This window comes from Petaurus breviceps, unplaced genomic scaffold (assembly GCF_028583685.1).
Source record: "Petaurus breviceps papuanus isolate PSGF00001 unplaced genomic scaffold, PetGlider_PUasm1.0 171, whole genome shotgun sequence".
Lineage (NCBI taxonomy): Eukaryota > Metazoa > Chordata > Mammalia > Diprotodontia > Petauridae > Petaurus > Petaurus breviceps.
Window position 1 is genome coordinate 21609944 of NW_027185754.1, and position 20530 is coordinate 21630473.

At 41.1% G+C, this 20530-nt stretch overlaps 1 pseudogene; it reads left to right on the forward strand.

Moving 5' to 3' along the window:
- The first annotated feature begins 275 nt into the window (after nt 1-275).
- LOC138157171 (zinc finger protein 184-like) overlaps nt 276-20530 on the forward strand; it is a 67195-nt pseudogene continuing 46940 nt past the window's right edge.

Below are 20530 nucleotides of genomic sequence, written 5' to 3' on the forward strand. Positions count from 1 at the left end.
AAGGGCGGGCTGTAACTACTACCAAGGGAAACATGCCGTGACAAATGATAGGATGGGACAGAGAGAATTTCAAAGACCACGACCTGTGATCGTCCAAAGGTTGCTCACTACCGGGAGGGTTTCGTTTTTTGGCGTCCACGTGCTTTCAGCAGAGAAACTAAACCGGTATCCTAGGTACTGGGGAGGAAAAGGACTGGGCAATAAGAACCCGCAAGACCTTGCCCAGGAAGCCACTAGAAAATGGAAGCTGTGCATTCTGGGTGTGGTAGTTCTCAGGCTCCCAGGGCGCAGGCTCTCCTCCCCCCTCCTTCTAAGGCGGCATGAAGAATGCGCGCGCAGCCTCGACGCCATGATTGGTTCTTTGGCCTCGAACCAGTTCTTTATCTGAGGTCAGGCCAGGCCCCGGACCCAATTCCAGGTATTTAGTGACCCGGGCCCAGTTCCTCGCAGCACCCTGAACCCGAACTGGGCGGGTCCGGGAGGAGACCAGGAGCCTCCGCCGAGCATGCGATCGGGGCCATTCCCTCCCCTGAGAGGGGCGGGACAAGGGGCGGGCTTAACGACTGAAGAGAAGGCACAGGGGGGTGGGGGGGAGTGTTGGTGAGCGTGGTGTGTGTGTGTCTGTGTGTCTGTGTGTGTGTGTGTGTGTGTCTGTGACACATAGAAAGACAAGAGCTCTCGTGTGTGTGGGTTACATTTGTGTAAAGGAGTTAAGATTCCCCCGGAGCAATAACCATTCATCATCTACTCTGTGTGTGTCACTGTGATGGACATTGTGGGTACAAAGATCCCCAATCACATGCAGGCCTCTCTCCCTCCTCCTTCGTATGATTTCATGGGGAAGAAAAGACATGTATCCAGGAAGCTTTTACCTGAAGATTATTCGATAGGTGCAATGGAGAGGTCCTGGCTAAGTGCCATGTTACATTTGAGGGAGAGATTTACTTCCAGCTGGATGTGGGGTGAATCTAGGAGCACCCCTGCCTGGCCTTGAAGGAAAAGGGGGGTTTTTGTCAGCAGAGTTGGAGGATAGGAGTACAATACAGTTCTAGATTTTGATTATAGTATTAGTAAATGATCAGGAAAGGAGAGGGCAATCTAAGAAAAGAACTGGGGGATAGTTTCATATTGTTGGAATGTAGAATGTGTCATTCCCATTCCATTGGGATGTCATATGAATTACAGCCGGAATGTTTTAATGAAGTTAGTTTGTAAATGGTGTTTATTTATTTTTGTGCAGTGGGAATCTATTATGTATGTGAAGAATCCTATTTACCTGTATCTATCTAAGTGACTGAGTCAACTCCAAGAGCACTTGACAGTGATCCTTCAGCATCATATGCTGGACAACATCACTATACTAGATCTTTAGTTCCCGAAGGTCAGATAACTTGTTTTGTTCATTTCTGTATTCTGTATAGCAACTTGCACAGAGATTTGATCATAGTAGGTGTCCCTTACCAGTTTGCTAAATGAACAAAATTATTATTCATCATATACCTATTTGCATAGCTCTCTCTACTTTTTGTGCTTTAGTTCTCAACCCATTACCAAGTGTGCTCATTCCCCTTTGCTGACTCCATCTTCTCTTTATTCACATCAGTCCTCCAGAGATTCTACAAGTGTACAGCCGTGGGCATCAGAAGGAAGGTTCCCTGCTGAGATCTCAGCACCAAAGTGAAGTGACCTTGCCTCTCAGCTCTCAGACCCTGGGGACCTGGAAATCCATCCCAAGTGGAGAGACCACTCACCTGAAATTTTTGGTCAAAGTGTCAGAGCATAACCTAGAAGAAAGTGCATGTTGTGTTGTGGCTGTTGGCAGAACAATTCCTGACCTTTCCCCCGGGTAAAACAGGACTGAAGTGACATTGGAACATTGAGAACACATTGAGAAGTGGGTGACCTTGAAGGATTGATCTAGATGCTTGGGGAGAAAGGTGAGCATTATAGAGAAGGGGATATAAATGGTCCAACAAAGAAATAGCATCTGAAACTGACTGCTAGAGCCTTACCCCTGGAGAAAATATTCTTTTTTTTTTCTTACCTGGAATTACTCTTCCCCTTAGAAAATTTGCCTTCTATACCTTTACTAGAAAAATTTTCTATATCCATTGTTTTTTGTTGTTGTTTTTCTTTTTGGAGGGAGGAGGGCAGGGCAGTTGGGGTTAAGTGACTTTGCACAAGGTCACACCAAGGTGTTAAGTGTTTGAGAGCAGATTTGAACTCATGTCCTCCTGACTCCAGGACCAGTGCTCTATACACTGTGCCACCTAGCCACCCCTCTATATCTATTGGGGCTGAAGTGGATCTAGCACTGTACTCTCATTCTGCTTTCTCCAACGGATGTTTCTGGCAAGGAGTTCACAGTGGGATATTCTACTGAACCATAATTTAATCCCTCTCCTAAAGCAGGTCAGGAATGGAGTTTTTAAGATCGTGAATACAGGATGGGAAGGTATGCAACAGAATGCTTTAGGCTAGCCTTGATGCCATTCATAGAGTGGGTTTCACATTAATAAAAGCTTTCAGAATTGCACCTTGAGTGAACAGGTTATTTTTGGGGGTGATCTTTCATTGGGACCATAAATAATAGAAGTAACACCTAGAACCTAATAGCACCAAATAGAGAATGTAGGACCCAGACAGCAATGTCAGTGGCCCTTCTTTTTGATCTAGGATGGAGACAGAGTTGTTCCTGGACTTCATTTGACTATCCTATTCTTTCAGAAAGTGTTTGGGGAGTGAGGGTGTAGCATTACACCAACTTTTCTGTGAGGATTTTTAGCCTGTAAGAGAACCACAAGATAGAAGGAGGTCTCTGATGGCTTCTTTCTCTTCCCCAGCTCTGTCTTCTCAAGACTTTGCCCTTCCCTCACAAGAGAGCACTGAGCAGGAGAGGATGAACTCTGCCCCACTTCCTACAGACAGATCCCAGGTGAGTTGGACTTTCTCTTTCTTGAAATGTTATATCTCTAGTCTCAAAGAGTAGAAATTTTTCTTCCATTGACCTCAAGCTTTTCTGCCTAACCAAGTCCTGTTAAGGGACTTGAGCCCCAATTGTTTGACCCCAGTAGACTGGAACTCTTCCCAATTTGTCTGGTGACTTTCTCCTCCTCTGCCTACCATTAAACTATTCAGCAGATTATTCAGTTGTACTATGTTCTTAGAGCTGAGTTGGAACCTGTGAACAAAACAAAAGAAATAGAAAGCACAATCATTGTCCTTAAAGGTTCATTGGAAAGACACACACATCAAATAACATTTTAATTTTTAACATAGGTGAAAAAGTTAAGTAATTCAGATAGATCTATGATTCAAGGCCAAAGGAAAAGTAAAATGAAAAGACTATCTGTATTGATCTGGATGAATAAGATTTAGATAATTATCAGAGGGTATTAGATTAGGGCAAAGGATTAGAACTGAAGTATCATGTCTAAGAATCACTGAAGAGACTTCAGTGAAAGATACATTATGGAAATAGTGAGAAATAGATTGACTCTGTAGTGGGGGGGCCATATTGTGAAGGACCTTGAATGACAGCTTGAGGAGTTTGGAATTGTTCTTGATACAAAATAGCACTGGATAGGGGCTGCTGGTTTGACACATTTGAAGAAAAAAGGATGGAAATGATAATTCATTAGAGGAAATAAAAGATGGGAGAGAGTCAAAGTTGACTGTTGCCTGTTGGACAACTGGCAGAATGATGATCTTGGTAGTAAAGATGAACATGACTGTTTAAAGTTGGCATCATAGTACATGAATAGTGATCTAAACATGGCACATGTGAGAAGGTTTTCACCAGAAAAAAACAAAAATCACCCCCCTCCCCAAAATAAAATAGATGTGCTATGCTTCTTCTTGGGACCCGGTAGCAGTTCATTGTCCAGTAGCATGGCTGGGCCTAGAGGCACCAGTTACTTAAGCATGAATTTAGAATTGATTGTTATTTTCTTTGAAACTGCCAGGTTATGCTTTTTTTGACCAAAAAAGACAAAACAATTCCTGGGTAATTTCTTCCTGGGGAGGTTAAATATACAATAGATGCTTTTATGACTTTTTTGTTCACATTAAATCAGATACCATGGTACTTAGGATTATCTGTGAAAGGACAGCTTTCATATTTGTGTCATTGTTTGATAATCACATATCACTCAGAGGGACTAGTTTCTTAGGTCTTTAGGAGAAAGCAAGGTTCACAGTTTACTATATTTTCCAAGATAGCCCAGTGAATCTCATTGTAATATATTTTGCTCAGTGGTTTATATTACATGAATTGCACCTTATGGAAATGATGTCAGAATTAAGGCTGTGAAAATATTTTCACAATTGTTTGCAATGAATTTAAAACCAAAGAATTAATAGAGATTCCTATAGTCATTTATCTTGGACATAGGACAATAGAATTATATGAACATATCACATTCTTGTAATCATTTTGCATAAAAACAATCTTACTTCCCTCTCTCTGCTCCAAAATAACTCCTATCTCTGTTTGTCCTGGGAGTATTCAATATTCACAAAACTTTAGACCAGTATTTACAGTTCCATAATATATTTCAAACATCACATAGCTAAATTAGCTTTGGGAAACACTGACCTGTAGGCATTCAGCAATATTAGAATAACAAGATTTTGTTAGATTTGAGAATAGTGCAGTAGAACAAGCACTGAATTTGCCTCAAAAGATTTGGGTTCAAATTCTAGCATGCTTACCACCTACGTGAGCTTGGGTAAGTCATTTAACCTATCTGGGTATCGGCTTCTCATTTATAAAATGAGAAAGTTGGCCTCTTCCAGCTCTGACTCTTTGATCTGATGTTCAAAAGAGGCAATTGTTAAAAATTATTTCTAGCTTACATATAGTCAGTCAACAAGTATTTATTAAATGCTAAGCATCAGGATACAAAGACAAAAATTACATAGACTGCCTTCAAGGGCTTACTTTCTATCATGGGAGATATGTATATAGAAAAGATAGACAAATTAATTTTGGAGGGGAAGGCACTTTCAGTTTTCCAGATGGTGGTGTCGGGAGGGAAGGGGAAGCTAGGACAGGGTCCTAATAATGGACCCGTGCTTCATCTGTCATAGTTCAGTTTAATTCAGTACAAATTCACTAAGTACCTACAACATAAAGGCCTTATGCTAGATCCTGGAGATGCAAGGACAAAATGGGACTGTTCCTAACTTCAGGAGCTTATAGTCTAAGGGGAAGAGAGGGAGAGGATCATATATACATAACTAAGTACAAATTATATACAAAGTAGATACAAGTTATTTTGTGGTGAGGAAGAATACTAACAATTAGGGGGAGGGAGGATGGTTCAGGAAAGGCCTCACATAAAGAGTGGCCTATGAGCTGAGCCTTTAAAGGAGTTCGAAATTCCAAGAGCATTCAAGGAATGGAGAAGTTTGCAAAAGTATAGAGTTGGGAGATGATGTAGTATTTGGGGATCTGTGAGTAGACCACTCTGGCTTAAACATAGACTATATGAAGGAGAATAATGTGAAATAAATCTGAAAAGATAGGCCAGAGTCAGATTTTAAATGGCTTTGAAGGTCATAGAATTTTCTACTTTATCCTCTTAGAGAGCCACTGAAGATTCTTGAATGAAGGATGACATCTCCAGAACTTTAAGAATCTAAATTTGTTTTCACATATATTTTTGACATTTGTAAGGAGAATGTTTGGGAGGTGGGGGTAGAAAAGGAGTCGTGGGGTTGAATAACTTTTTGGGTATGGGGAGGTGAAGGAGAGTGAAGAGTTGAAGGTTCTAAATCTAGGTGATATCAGGAAGAGTGGTGCCTTTTGCAGAAATTGGGACACTATGAAGAAGGAAGAGCAGGTTTAAAGGAAAGGGAATGAGTTTACTTTTGTATATGTCGAGTTTGAAATACTTAATGGACACCCAGGTAGAGATGTCTAGGCAACCAATTGGTGATATAGGGTAGGCCTGGGCTCATAAGAAAATAGTGGCTATATATATACACTTTTGAATGGGCTTCATATGTCGTACAGCCTTTCCTGAAAGACCTTTAGTAAAAGGGATCCTGTTATCGCCTAACATTCCACTTTGGGGCTTTTTAATTCTTAGTAAGTTTTTATTTATATTTTTGCAACTTCCACCTGTTGTTCCTGGTTATGACCTCTAGACACAAGAAAAATAAGTCTCTTTATACATGACAACTCTATAAATATGTGAAGGCAGCTGTCATACCTGCATTGAATCCCCTCATTTTCAAGTGAAAAAACCCAATTCCTTCCACTGATCCTTATATAGACGGTTCTTGCTTTATGTAAATTTGCATTATACAAGTTCAACTTTATACAAAGAATTCTGAAAGAAATTTTCATTCAAAAAAACAACTGTGTTAACTTTACTTTATGGTATTGCACTCTCTCATATACTGCCCCCTCACCTTGGGCTCCACAGCCTCCCACCTTCCCAACCCCAGCAAAAATTTTAAAACCCTCCAAGTAAAAGCAGAAGAACAAACTCTCAGAGAGATCACTACTGTGGATTGGGGTCTTGGCTTGAGACCGGCACCCTGAGACAGGAGACCTTTGCTCCACTACCCCCATTCGTCCAACTGTCCAGACTGGGTATCTATCTGCCATCCATCTGGGCTTGGGTACCACATGTCTGTCATCTGCTCTCTCCTCTCTTTGTCCGTGTCCAGGCCCCACATATCTGTTCCCCACATGTTCTTCTTAATTCCCCCCAGGCCCCATGTGTCTGGCCTGAGCCATGTTCCTCCTCCTGCTTTCCTTTCTTTCTCCACACTCCCAAATGTCCTTGACATGTGCCACTTGCTCCTTGATCCCTTCCCTCCCTTCCCCATATCTGCAGGCAATTTCACATTATGAAAAAAGCAATTATGTAGAGGTCTGCAAAATGATTCACTTACATAAAGCAAGAATTATCTGTATAGCAAAATCTTGAGGCCCTCCACCATATTGTTTGCTCTTCTCTGAACAACCTCCAATTTAATAGTGGCCCTTCCTCATATGTGTTGTCCAAAATTGAATAAAGTATCCCTGATGTGTTCTGGTCAGAGCAGAGGATAGCAGGACTGTCATCTGCCTAGTCCTGGGTGTGACACATTTAAGTGCAACTTAAGATCACATTACTTTTTTTGGTCATACTGAGCTTATAGTCCATTAAACTCCAAAGGTTTCTTCAGACAAAGCTATTATCATACCATGCCTCTTATATCTTGTAATTGTGAAGTTGCCTTTTTTAACACAAATATCAAACTTTATACTTATCCCTGTTGAATTTTATCACATTAGATTTTGCCTAATGTTCAAGTTTGTTTGAGATCTTTTTGGAGCCTGATTTTATCATCTAGCTTGTTAGCTATTCTTCCAGGCTTTGTGTCATCTGTAAAATTAATAAGCATGCTATGTCACCCAGTGGATAGGGTTCTGAATCTGGAGTCAGGAAGACCTAGGTTCAGTTTTGATCTCAGATAGTTACTAGCCGTGTGACCCTGGGCAAGGCACTTAACCCTGTTTACCTCAGTTTCCTCTTCCACAAAATGATCCAGAAAAGGAAATAGCAAACCACTCCAGTATCCTTGCCAAGAAAATCCCAAAATGGGTCACAAAGAGTTAGACAGGACTGAAAATAACTAAAGAACAACATTCAGTGATTCCATAAGTCACTGATACAAAAAGGTAAACAGAACAGGGCTAAGGACAAATCCCTGAGATACTCCTCTAGAGACTTTCCATGTTGACATGAACCCATTATTATTCATTAATCTTTGGGTCCAACCATTCAAACCCTTCTGAGTCCATTTAATTATACTGGTAGGTAGCCTGTAGCTTTCTGTCTTGTCTGCATGAATAGAATTTGTCAAAATGCTTTGTTGAAATCTAGGGAAACTGAATCTATAGCATCTACGTAATCTACCAGTTTAGAAATACAATTACAAAAAGGAATTTGATTAGTTGGGAATAATTTACTCTTGATGAAATTATACCATACTGACCTGTTATAGACATTGTTTTCTTTTCTAAATATTTACAACTGTTCCTTTAATAACGTACTGGAATTTTGTCAGGAGTTAAATTCAAGCTCCCTGGGCTGAGGTTGCAGACTCCAATTTTTTTCCCTTTTTTGAAAAGCCAAACAATATTTTTGCTTATCCTTTTGATACCTTACCTCCCTTTCAAAGTTCACTAATTATCCTTCAATTATCCCATCTGTCATTTCCTTTATAACCTGCGAATGTTGTTTGTCTAGGCTTAGTGACCTGACCTCATCTGGGGTAGCTAAGTGGTCCATAATTTACTCCAACAGTAATTGCTTCGGTTTAGTCTAATTGCTTTCACATGCTATCATGCTTCCTCTACCTCAAACCAGTTCCTAGGAATACCTTATGAGCACAATATGCCATCATCATAAGATCCAGAAAAGTAGAGGTCCTAACCACTCAGTCCCTATCAGTGGCAAATTTATACTTTCAGCTCCCCAAATACCAGTGATTTAGACTCATTTCCAAGGGTGAGCATCTTCCTGCTACCTTTCCCAGTATTCTCCATCCAATTCAATACTGCCATTCTAGTTTTACTCTGTCCTCTGTCCTCCCTTCGTGCTTTGGAACTTTTACTGTCATTAACAAATGAAATACTTGTAGGCCAACTAACATTTAACAGAAAGGAAGATTACTTAACAATAGAATGGAAAAAATATTCAGCAAGGATACAGCGTTGGTTCAGGTAAATGCAGCCCCTTTTGTCTCCATGTAGAAATGCATCTGGTCAGAGGAGTGTTCTGATTCACACAGTAGTGAGATATCTGTTAAGTCTGAGAGGCACCAACTTTTCCTGGACCAGGTTTAGGTAACTAGAAGTTGAGTCAACTTGTGAAGCCCTGGCCCTGGACTAGTATATCCTGGAAGATGATTCCCTTGTCTTTTAGGTGAAAACTATTCCAGTCTGTGTGGCAGGGACTGTCACTGATATTATTCTGACTCTTCCATACCCTTTTTTGGCAATATGCTAAAGATCTCCTAGACCTTTCACCACTTAATTGATTTTAGGGCCATTGCTGTATAACACTAACTTCTGAGTCATAAGAACGTTGGTGTAGGCCCAGCAGTGGTGATTAGTGTAGGTAAAATAAAAATTTTTTAAAACATGAAAAAGCAATGTAAGTGACAAAATATGGAAGAAAACCAAGATCAGAAATCTGAGGGTATATTTACCTTATTCAGAAGGATCTTGATGATCTGGTCCATGGGATGAGTGATGCCTGATCTGTGCAATTCACAGTAGGTAGTGGTGAGTATGAACAAGAGTAACACTAGGAACATCAGGATCACAGCACAAATGACAACACTCACAGCACAGTCACTGATCCTCATTATGGGTCAAGGTTCCTGCAGGGAAGTAGCTAAGAAATCAGGTCAGCACCAAAGCTTGCCCTGTACCACCACCCATTCAGTGTTCTCAAGCCAACCAGACAGGGCTTCCCCATCCCTAGGAAGAGAGGTGACACCAAATCTTTACCCCTTTAGAGACCTCTGCTGAGGTGCTTCCCTTTCCACCCTGGGAGCTGGTCAAGGACCTCTCCATCACCTTCATCCAGGGATTCAGAATCGTTAGCTAATCAACTCGTCAACTCTTTTCATCTAGGTTTGTCATAATTATTTCATATCCATTGTAATCGTGTAGAGAACAACTTTACTTTCCCCATGCTGTTAAAGAACAAGGTACTTCCCAACAATTCTGACTTTTTAAGGGAAGAAGATGGAAGGGGAATAAGCATTTATTAAGTACTTGTCATGTGCCAGACACTGTGCTGAGCACTTTACAGATGTTATCTCATTTGATCCTCACAACAGTCCTGGGAGGAAGGTGCTATTTTTGTCCCCATTTTACAGTTGAGGAAACTAAGGCAGATAGGCATTAAGTGACTTGCCCAGAGACAGAGAGCTAATAAGTGTCGAGGCCAGATTTGATCTCAGGTCTTCCTCACTCCAGACCCTGTGCTTTATCCACTGTGCCACCAACCATCTTGGAGGAATAAGCCTTTCTGAGGAGTTGTCAAAACATCACTAGGGAAAAGAAATCTGCTAATTGCAGCCATTTCTTCTGGATGTATGAAGCCCAATAGGTAGTGGGGGAGAAAGGACTTGTGATCCTTGCTACTCTGTTCCAGGGATGGAATAAGGAAGGTCGTTGTGAACCAGAATTATCAGGTAAGTCATCTTAGAAGCCAGATCCAAGAAATCTTTGAAAGAAGCAGTCTGCCTGCCATTTTGTCTTGAATCTGACTTCTAGTAGGTGGAATATCTAATCCCAGTTTTTTGGGTCATGGCAATAAAGCCCTTGGGGCAGATATCGATCCTTAGAAGGATCATACAGTCCCACCACAATTTGGCATTATTGCCCCTAGGTCCAGATTGATAATGGTCTTACCTTCTTGACCTGTGCCATTCTTTTGTTTGACATTTTTGACCTGATTGTTCAATTCAACAGAGGGCATTTGATGACTCTGATGGGTGCTGAACATGCCCTACATCAACTCATATATGAAAAACACTGGCAAAATTCCTCCAATACCTTTAGTTAACCAGGCCTGTTTACTCCAGGCTTTAGACCCATGGTCATTGTCCAGGAATCCAGCACAGCTGAATGCATTATATGTACTATTCCTAAAGGCTCTCTCACATGCTAGTCATGTGCTGCCTTATCTCAGCTCGCTGGGAGGACTTGACAAGACCTCTGCCCCCCAAGCAATCATCTGTTATTAGATTGACTGATGGCTACTGAGGGCTATTTGTGTATGCTTCTCCTGCAGTACACGGAACTGTTAGTAAACCAGAAAAGTCAGAGATCTGCAGGAGTCAGGCTGTCATAGGAAGGGTGGACTAGCTGAATAGGAAGGATGTCAGGCCTAGGACTAGAGAGGCCTCAGCTTCTAGTAGAGCAGCTGCCTATTCATGAACATTGATAATAACACTATCAACTCCTGGTACTTGTGACACTCTCCACTCTGCTGCCCTGCACTGCTGCAGTTAATGCTGGAACCTTTGAAACTGCTCCTGCTGCTGGGGCCTTGGCTGCTTTCAATGCCTGTGATGCTGCTCACTCTGCTAAAACTGCTGCTACCACTGGTACCCACTGCCAATGTCTGTTGTGTTAGCAAATGTCAGTATCTAGCTCTGGACTGCATCCAGGCTCATCTAGCTTCTCCCCATACACTGTATTCCCAAAAACTTGACTGAGCAGGTTGGACCTTGGATTTTTGTAGTGCTGGTCTCCCACAGCTCATCCCTCATATGGGCCATCATCCACTCTGTCACCATGGCCTTGTCTGGTCTGACCAGCATTATATCACGGATGTGTAGTGGTGGATGTTGTCTTTAGGAAGTAGCCTCCTTCAGGTCTCTGTCCACCAGAATGACACTAAGAGGAAAACTTCAGGTGGGATCTGTGGGGAACAGTTGTGAAGGTACACTGGAGTTTTTGCTAGGTAAATATAAACTGTTCCTGACTACTCAGCTGCAAAAGTAGAAAAAAGGCAGTAAATTGGACTGCCCCATTCCATTCCTGTGGGGCTTGGGTGGCCACCACATCTTAAAAGTTAGGAATGGTCTTGGTGAGTGTTGTGACAGTTTTGTTCAGCTCCCTATAGTTCACTATAAGTCTTCAGGTTCAGTCTTACCTCCTCACTGACCACATGGATTTATTGGAAGGGCAGCTGGCTTAATGAAGTATTTGGCTTCTTTCATCCCCATAACTTGAGGAAATAGCTTTTACCTGACCTAGAATCTGGGATTGTTTGGGATTAACTATACAGGATGACTCTGGCAGTTCCAGGTGCTTTCTGTCTGACCCCACCTAAAATACCTGTCATGTAATTTATTATAAGCACTTATATAGTTACTGACTTCCAAGAACTCATAGCACCTCTTGCCTTAGTGGTCTGTCCTCCAAAATCTCTTAACTGTTAAACCCAGTGGCATTTTCTCAGTCCACATTTTATTTGAACTTTCTGGGACAGCATTCTCTCCTGGTTCTCCTACTTACCTTATTGCTTCTTAGTCTCTTTTTCTGGACCATTACTCATTTCCTGCCTCTCAGTGTGATGCTTTTTAGAACTCTTCCCTGGGCTTTTTTCTCTCTGTAGATGCTCTTTTGGAGATCTTACTCCCATAGGCATAAATGCCATCTCTCCTGAGATGATGCTCAATCTATATATCCAACTTTAATCTCTTTCTCAAACTCTTTCTTGAATCTACTTCCACTAACAACTCCTTGTCTTTTCTTGGATAGTTCTGTAGGCATCTCAAATTCAATGTGTCCAAAATGAAACTCATTCTCTCACCCCTTGAATCCACCATTCCTCCAAACCTCCATTTCTGTTGAAGGAACTCTTGTTTCCAGGTGCCTATGCTGTCAACTTTTAGTCTTCCATGACTTTTTGCTCATTCATCTACAGTATCCAATCAGTTCCCAAATCTTGTTGATTCTCCATAATATGCCTTGCATTCTTCTCTCCACTCACATAGAAAACATTCAAATTGAGACCCATATAACATCTCTCATGGTCTCCTGCAGTGGCCTCCTAATTAGTTTCCTTCCTTTCAGTCTCTCCCCTCTCTGAACCATCCTCTATATAGCTGCCAATTAACCTTCCTAAAGCACAGTTCTGACCGTGTCACTCCCCTGCTTAAAATCCTTTGCTGACTCCCTTTCCTCTCTAAAGTTTGATATGAACTCCTCAACCTATCCTATATGGCCTTCCACAGTCTGCATCCAAACTTCCAACGGTATTTCATATTCAGGTACTCTGTGTTTTAACTAAACTGCTGCACTATATTCCCTAAGCTCAACATTACATAGCCTGACTCACTAGAAGCCACCACTACCACTGTCACCACCACCACCCATACCTAGAATGATCTTCCTTCCTCTTCTTTATCTCTTATCTTTTTTCAGGACTGAACTTAATTGTCAGCTCCTCTGGTGAAACCTTCCCCAAACCCCACTTGTTTTTAGTGCTTGCTGTCTCTTCATATTATCTGTTATTTTATTTCTCTGCATAGATGCCATATACCCCCACAAGATATCTAGGCTCTTTTTAGGGCAGGTGCTATTTTTGTCTTCATATCCCCAGTTCCTGGCATTTGGTACATAATTGAAGTCAATTACCCATGGTGGCAGATAGACTGGTCCATGGAGTAGCTCTGCCAGGATTTTGGGGGGAGCAGGTAAACCAGACCCAAGACTCCCAAAGGCACATATTCTCTCTCCTTTCCTCTAGTCATATATCAGGGTTGTGGTGGTCAGGCCAAGAAAAAACTGAAGAGCTCAACCTTGTCCATAACAAAAGACAGGCTTTATGTTCAGTCTGTCATGAAAATACCTGCTGCTCTGCAGCCTTCCCCAAGTATTATAAGTTTGGTCTCAGTTATGAAAGATACATGGCTGTGAAGACAAGTGTGCAAGACATATCTACACCACTCACATCCCCTCTGGATTATACTCTTTGTCCTGGCTTCCAAGCAGATCTCTCAGGCTCTACACTGAAGCCCTCACAAGGGTGTCATTCTGACAAGTGTATGCCAACTCTGACAACAATGTAAAACTGGCTGAAAGACCTATTGAATGTGGGTGGTGTCCGTGATGCTAATTAAGCCCCATTGCCATGTGCTCAGTACTTTCCCAGTGATGCCCATCTCTGGTGCCTCACTCATGCCCCAGCTGAGCTTCTTTACTTCAGGCTCTTGTTAACTTATTCCCTACTCTAACAACCTCTTCTCCACTCATAGAGAAAGGAGGTTATGGCTTTTCTGGGTACTCTTAGTGAAAATGCTTGACTAGTACAAAAGCATGTAAGTCCTCAAGCTACTACCATGTCTGGTCCTTGAGACTGTAACCTTTCCACGCTGTCAGATAATACCAGTATCCTCTCTGTCATTTTTAGTCTAGGATCTCCCTTAACTCAGATTCTTCCTGTGACCCAACATGAATGGAGGCTGGTCGCTCCTGCTATTGTGGCAATTCTAGAGGATGTGCAGGTTTAAGGTAAGAGATGTGGAACACAGAGTGACTTTTCCAAGACTACAGTAACCCTTTCTCATGTGTTATTTGATTCAGCCATCCACAATCATAAAGGGCCCTGACTAATTCTCATCATGGACCCAGCAAGGCCTTTGGATTGATAAGTAAATGTAGTCTAATCAGACCTAATTTGGTTTTCTAGTACAGGAGCACCTACTGTATGCTGGTTTCCAACCACTCAAATCTGCTGTCATGATTGGAACCAGGCTTGTGGTGGTGTTGCAAATAGTCTTACTTCTAAGTGCTGAGATAAAAATTATCCAGTGGGTTTATCGATTGGGTGCTGTTGCCACCAACTGTATCAGGAAAGACAATGAACTTCTAGAGCCTGAATTTATGTCCCTAGCTTGATTGTGCAGTTGGTATGGTGGAGGCAATGTCCTCTTCTCTGAGCCAGAGTTTCCTTCTGATCACAGTCTTTGTTTTATTACAGTGACAGCAAGAATCCCGTTCCTGTGCTACCAAAACAGTCAAATGCCATTCTTTTGTCTCAGCTAAACTCTGTATATAGTTTTTACATACTGTGTGTATATATTTCCCCGACACCCCAATAGAATATAAACTTCTTGAAGTTTGAATCTGTTTTGTTTTCGTCTTCTTGTCCCCTGTGTGTCCTCTGTGCTAGAAGCCTTGCTACATAGTGGTGCTTTGCAAATGTTTGTTATATAAATTAATGCTTAGGCACTGCCTACAATCCTAAAGCAGGTGATTTAGTTCCCCACATTTAAAACGAGTGACTTTTTTGTCACATATATTTGTTGCCCAGGTGACTAGGTCCTCCTTTATGCTCCCAGTTGCTTCGGTTCTAGAAACCCCTCCTATTTTCTCAAGACCCTAGGTAAAATCAAAATGCAACACAAGCTCCTGTCTACCCTCCTAGACATACAGCAATCAGGGTCACACACAAAATTTGACAAAGGAAAGAGGGAAGGAAAACCATAGACTACCATAGCTGAGTCATTCAAAGATTTTTGAAACCTTACCTACTGTCTTCTTCCTTACTCTTCTACACCCGAGCAAAACCCTCACATGTATTGGGCTTTATATTAACAGTGATAAGTGGAATTGGATACCTGCTAGGTCTAGGTCATCTCCAATATGCAGGTTCAGCCAAGTTCTGGCCCTGTGTTTGCTGATGTTAATTAGAATTCTCCAAAAGTGGAATTAACTTCCTTGAAGGCATTGTTTTCCTTCTCACATGAATTCCTCAAGTAAAGCCTAGATAAATGCTTATCAGCAGTGTAGTAGAAGAGATTCTTGTTCAGGGGCATGTTGAGCTAAATGGCTTCTGATTATTCTGTAGACAGTTCATGCTTCGTGTAGTTGCAGAAATAATCTTACTAATCCTAGATCTAACTGTGTAATTTTTCTTCTCTGACTGGGAATTTTCTGATCTCATCTTGTATGCTGCCACTTCTTTGCATCCATGTAGATCATTCTGCATACCTTGAATAGACTTCCCTCCTAATCTCTGCCTGTTGAAAGCTTTCTCTTCAAGATGCACTTCAGATGCAATCTCTTCTATATCTTCACAGCGCAAAGTGACCTTTCTCTCCTAAAATTTTCTTAGAGACCTTTGTCTCATTTTTTTTTAATGCTTCATCATGTTCTGTCTTATAGGATGGTAGATCTAGAGGTGGAAGAGACATCAGAAGCCATAAAATCCAACTCCCTCATTTCACAGATGAGGAAACTGAGGCCCAGGGAGACTGAGTGACTTGCTCACCTACTTATTTTGTGTGTGTGTCATAGCACTGCCCTTATTACCTTGTAAGGCCCATTTTTCATCTTTGTAACCCCAGCATCTAGTACAGCTCTTGAACTCAATAGATGATTAGCAGGCATTGTTTGAATTGAATTCTGATGTTGAGCCCTGATCCTCTGGTCTAGCTATATGACCATTTCTGGGTTCCTGATAAGAAAAGAGAGAGCTTGAAAAAGCAGGAAAGAGTGGAGACTGGGTTAGTAAGGGTAAATGCAAGACCTCAGCTCCCTGTGTACAACTGTACTGGATAAACTTGGGCCCATGTTTGCTGTGTGGTAGTTTTGCTTTCACTTTATTTGTAGGTTAAAAACCTAGACTGGACTGAATAAGGTGAATCTGTGACCATTTCCATGATTCTACCATAGTAGCATGAATAAATGAATTAATGAAAAACAATCTACCATGTGCTGGGCACTGTGTTGAATACTAGGTATAAAAACAAAGAAGCTAGAGAGGCCTTACCCTCAAGGAACTTCTATTCTAGTAAGGGAATAGAATATTCCCTAGTAAGGGAAGATATCAAAGGGGAGGTAGATGTGAAAAGGGAGATGAGAGAACAGGAGAGTAAATGCTAGTGGCATGGCTTGGGGATGATTAGGAAGTATGTAGTGGGCTTATCAGTCAGAGCCCCAGAGGTAGAAGTCCATGGTCTGATTGGGGGAGAAGGCCAGAATAAACCCAATTCACTTAGCTGGGAACAGGAGATGTAAGGTGCCAAGACCTATAGTAGATTCCAAGATGGGATAGAGTTGACCCACATTGTACTGGCCAAAAGAAAAGAGATCAGAGAGAAGAGGATGCAGGAGCCAAAAGACACCCTTTTTGGAAAAACTCTGAGCAGGACTTCCTTCCCTCCCTGCCAAAATTATATATTTTGTATATATTTTGCATTTTCTTATATGTGTAAATGTGTTTCCCTTAGTAGAATATGAGCTCCTTGAGGACAGGGACTGTTTTGTTTTTGTCTTTATATACCAATGCCTGGTCAGAATGACTTCTGGTTTATCTACACTTAGGTACTTAATTGTTTGTTGATTGATTGATACAAAGACTAATTGGAGTAGACTTTAGCACATCTCAACCTTCCAAGAAAACAGGAAGAATGTTGAGAATATTAGACAAGAACACACTGAAACAAGCCATGAATAACTTTTCCCATGCAGACTCACTACTTAGGTTTCTCAAGAAATAACAGACCAAAAACTGTCTAGTGTGCTAAGCAAGGGGGATCTCTGTAGCTACTAATCATTTCCCACTTCCACCCCCAGCATGCCAGAAATATGCTTGCTCCATTCCTCCCAGAAAGGAGGATAGATCTTAGAGTATAAATATAATTATAGCAGAAAAAGGGTATTGAAGAGTACAGAGACACAAGACAGAACATGTGGCATTCCCAGCAGTGCTTAGCCTTTGACAAACAGCTGAATGATGTAGCCACGCATTGGATCATCACTACTTTTAAGGTTTTTAAGGAAATCAAATCAGGGCAAGGGAGGTAGTATACCTTGGATCAACCCAGTCAGTATATGGTGGTAAAAGATCACATGGTAAGAGTCATTGGAGTAAGACTGGTTGTGGTTGATTGAGGTTGAAGGGTGGTATAGCTTCAGTGTCTTGTCTCAGGTCCTCCCCACATTCTTCCCCTTCTTTCCTCTCCCCCCACCCCTTGCCATTTTAGTAACTGGACAACGGTTCATAGAGTACTTGTTTCGGTCCTCAAGGGTCAGCAAATTATGGCCTACTAGCCAAATCTGGACCACTCATTTCTATACAGCCTATGACCTTAGAATGTAGATTTTTTAAATAAAAATGTTACTTTTAAAGAGACAACTATTTTTAGATAAAATGAAAGTTCATTCTTAGCTCACAAGTCATAAAAAAACAGTCAACAGGCCAGATTTGGCCCATGAACCATAGTTTGCCAGCCCTTGGTCTAGGTCATAGCTTGTACTACACACAGCATGCACCAGAATTGAGGAAGTAAATAATAATGGAATTTGCTATATACACCCTAGTTCTGTACAGCTATTTGAATTTTAGTAGCTGAGTCTATTCCCTATTTCCTATGCTTAGTGAAAGGTATTGTATGTGACATGGTAATGAACTCAAAGAATACGGAGAAATAGATAAACCAGAAGTCATTTTGAAGACGGAGTAGATTCAGTAAGAGAAAGTTTATAGGTGTGGAAGGAAAATGTAGATTTCAAGATTCTGGAAGTGGGATACTTTTTTTTTTTGACACAGATATCAAACCCAGAAAAACACACAATCCAGCCACAAAGTGCATTCCTGAAAACAGTCAAGCAAAGTTTCCAGTACTACATATAACTTTACACTTTTATGATTAAAACAAACATCACTTTTATTTGACCAAAAGTGTTTTGTTGTTTAATTATTTTATTTACCTAGTTGTAATCATTGCAGAATCTTTTGGCTCTGACACACACACACGTGCACACGTGCACACATACACACACATGTTTTTATGTCTTTGAGTTCTATACATTTTATAGTTCTTTATAACATAATAACATTCATTTGCATTCCTATACTCCAATTTGTTTAGCCATCCCCCAGTCATTTGGCATATAATTTGTTTTCAACCTTTGTCTATTTCAAATATTGCTTTTATAAGTATTTTTTATAGATATGCCTTTTCTTGCTGTCAGTAACTTCCTTGGGGTTATAAACCTAGTGGTGGGTTCATTAAATCAAAAAGAATGAAAATTTGTAAATTATCTTGCACTTTTCAGAATTGTTTTCCAAAATGGTAGACCAGTTCACAGTTGGTTGGGTAGTTCTGAGGAATAAGGCTTAAGGTGTAACCAAGTTTGGTGGGTGACTAAAATTAAGTCGAGAGATTAAAATTTAAGAGTGAAGAAGATCTGGGAATTGAGTGTTCTAAGTCATGGGAAGGTCATCAATAAGGCTGTTGAGATCATTTATGATTATGATGGCAGGGGATAGAGTGGAGAGGAAGATTGAGTAAGGCACTGAAGTCATCGAAGAAAGTTGGAGACTAGCCTAGAGGTCAGGAAATGAATATGAAATGGTTGGGAGAGAAAGTGGCAAACAGATATCATGAACTTCAAAAGAAAAGAGTCAAGAGTAGTGGTCTGGAAGCAAGAGTAGAAGCAAAAAAAATATGCTAACTTCTTGTTCTGTGGTTGGGGAGTAGGGTGGGAGGAATTGGAGAGGGTTACAAATGATGCTTTATCCTCAGGAGAAAGCCAAGCTAAAACCTGGGTGAGTAAAATTGGTTCAGCTGAGAATAGTGGAGCAGCATCTGCCCAATATGCTAGGCACAGAGGACCTATTTAAGCATTTAAGAGAGAATGAATCAGAGTAAATATGTGTTACAGTCTAGTCTGACTGGTTTTTGCACTAGTCACCTGATTCATTCCTTTAGCTGAATTTATGTATTGCTTAAGCAACAGGTTTTTGATGCTTTTCTTGAAAGTCTGGGCATTTCTTTGATGGTTCTTTGACACAATGACCAAAGAGAGGTGAGGAATAGACTCAGAATACAGCACATTTACTTGTCATACCCCACCTGAAATAAAGACATGTTGTAGGGGCAGCTAGGTGGTGCAATGAATAGAGCACTGGCCGTGGAGTCAGGGAGGACCCAATTTTAAATCCAACCTCAGACACTTAATACTTACTAGCCATGTGACCTTGGGCAAGTCACTTAACCCCAATTGCCCCGCATTCCACCCTCCAAAAAAGCAAAAAAAAATAAAAAAGACATGTTGTAGTTGGGTAGAATATAACACTGCAAGAATTTCTGGATGTCCTGATATTCTCTTTCCATCTATCCATTAGATTATGGACAATATATTATCATAAATAAGAATTGTCCCTTGCCTTCTTCTGTAAGCATCTCCTAAATTAACTTTGAATCATAGTACTTGGTTTTATATTGTTTGTGCTGGTATCCTGTACCACATCCTTCAAAAACTACAGGCTTTCTGTAGATTGGATGGGAGATTCACACAGTTTCTTGTAGCACAATGGAGAGAAGTAATTAGCCACAACAAACCTGGTGTGACCACCACAGATTTGTCTGAAATAGTAGTAAATCCATTTAATGTCTAGCCCTTTGTGATTCTAGAGTCATGAGGAAAAATGTTGAGTCTGCCAAGAGTATCCAGGGTATTCACAGGGGCCTTTTGGTCTTTTGCCACTGATATCCATCCCTATAATAGCCTGAACCTTTTCCAGCCACCAGGAGTGCTGATAGATCAAGATTTTAGACCATATTAGCATAGGTGACTTGGTAATTACACATCATGCTGTGCCCTGAGGCCTCCATAGCAGCACTGCAGTGTCATGATGAAAGAAAGAAAGAAGGAGCTTCTTGTGCTAGGTACAGACAATAGCATTTATGAGGGACCCCAAAATATATATCCTTTTATGGTAAAACAAGAAGTATATCCCCTACAATATATTAAGAAACTATCTGCTACAAGGATAGGCTCCAGTAGAACAAGCAGTCCGCCACTCATATAGCATTGCAGGGTTGATGCTCCTGAGCAAAGCCGATGGTCTCTCCCCTGGAAAGTCATTCACTGAATAATTCCTGTAGAGCCAGGATACATGCCATCTCCCTTGTCTCTAGAAATTCATACAGCTTTGATTCACCAGACATTGATAGGGATAAGTTCTCCTGGAGCCATGGC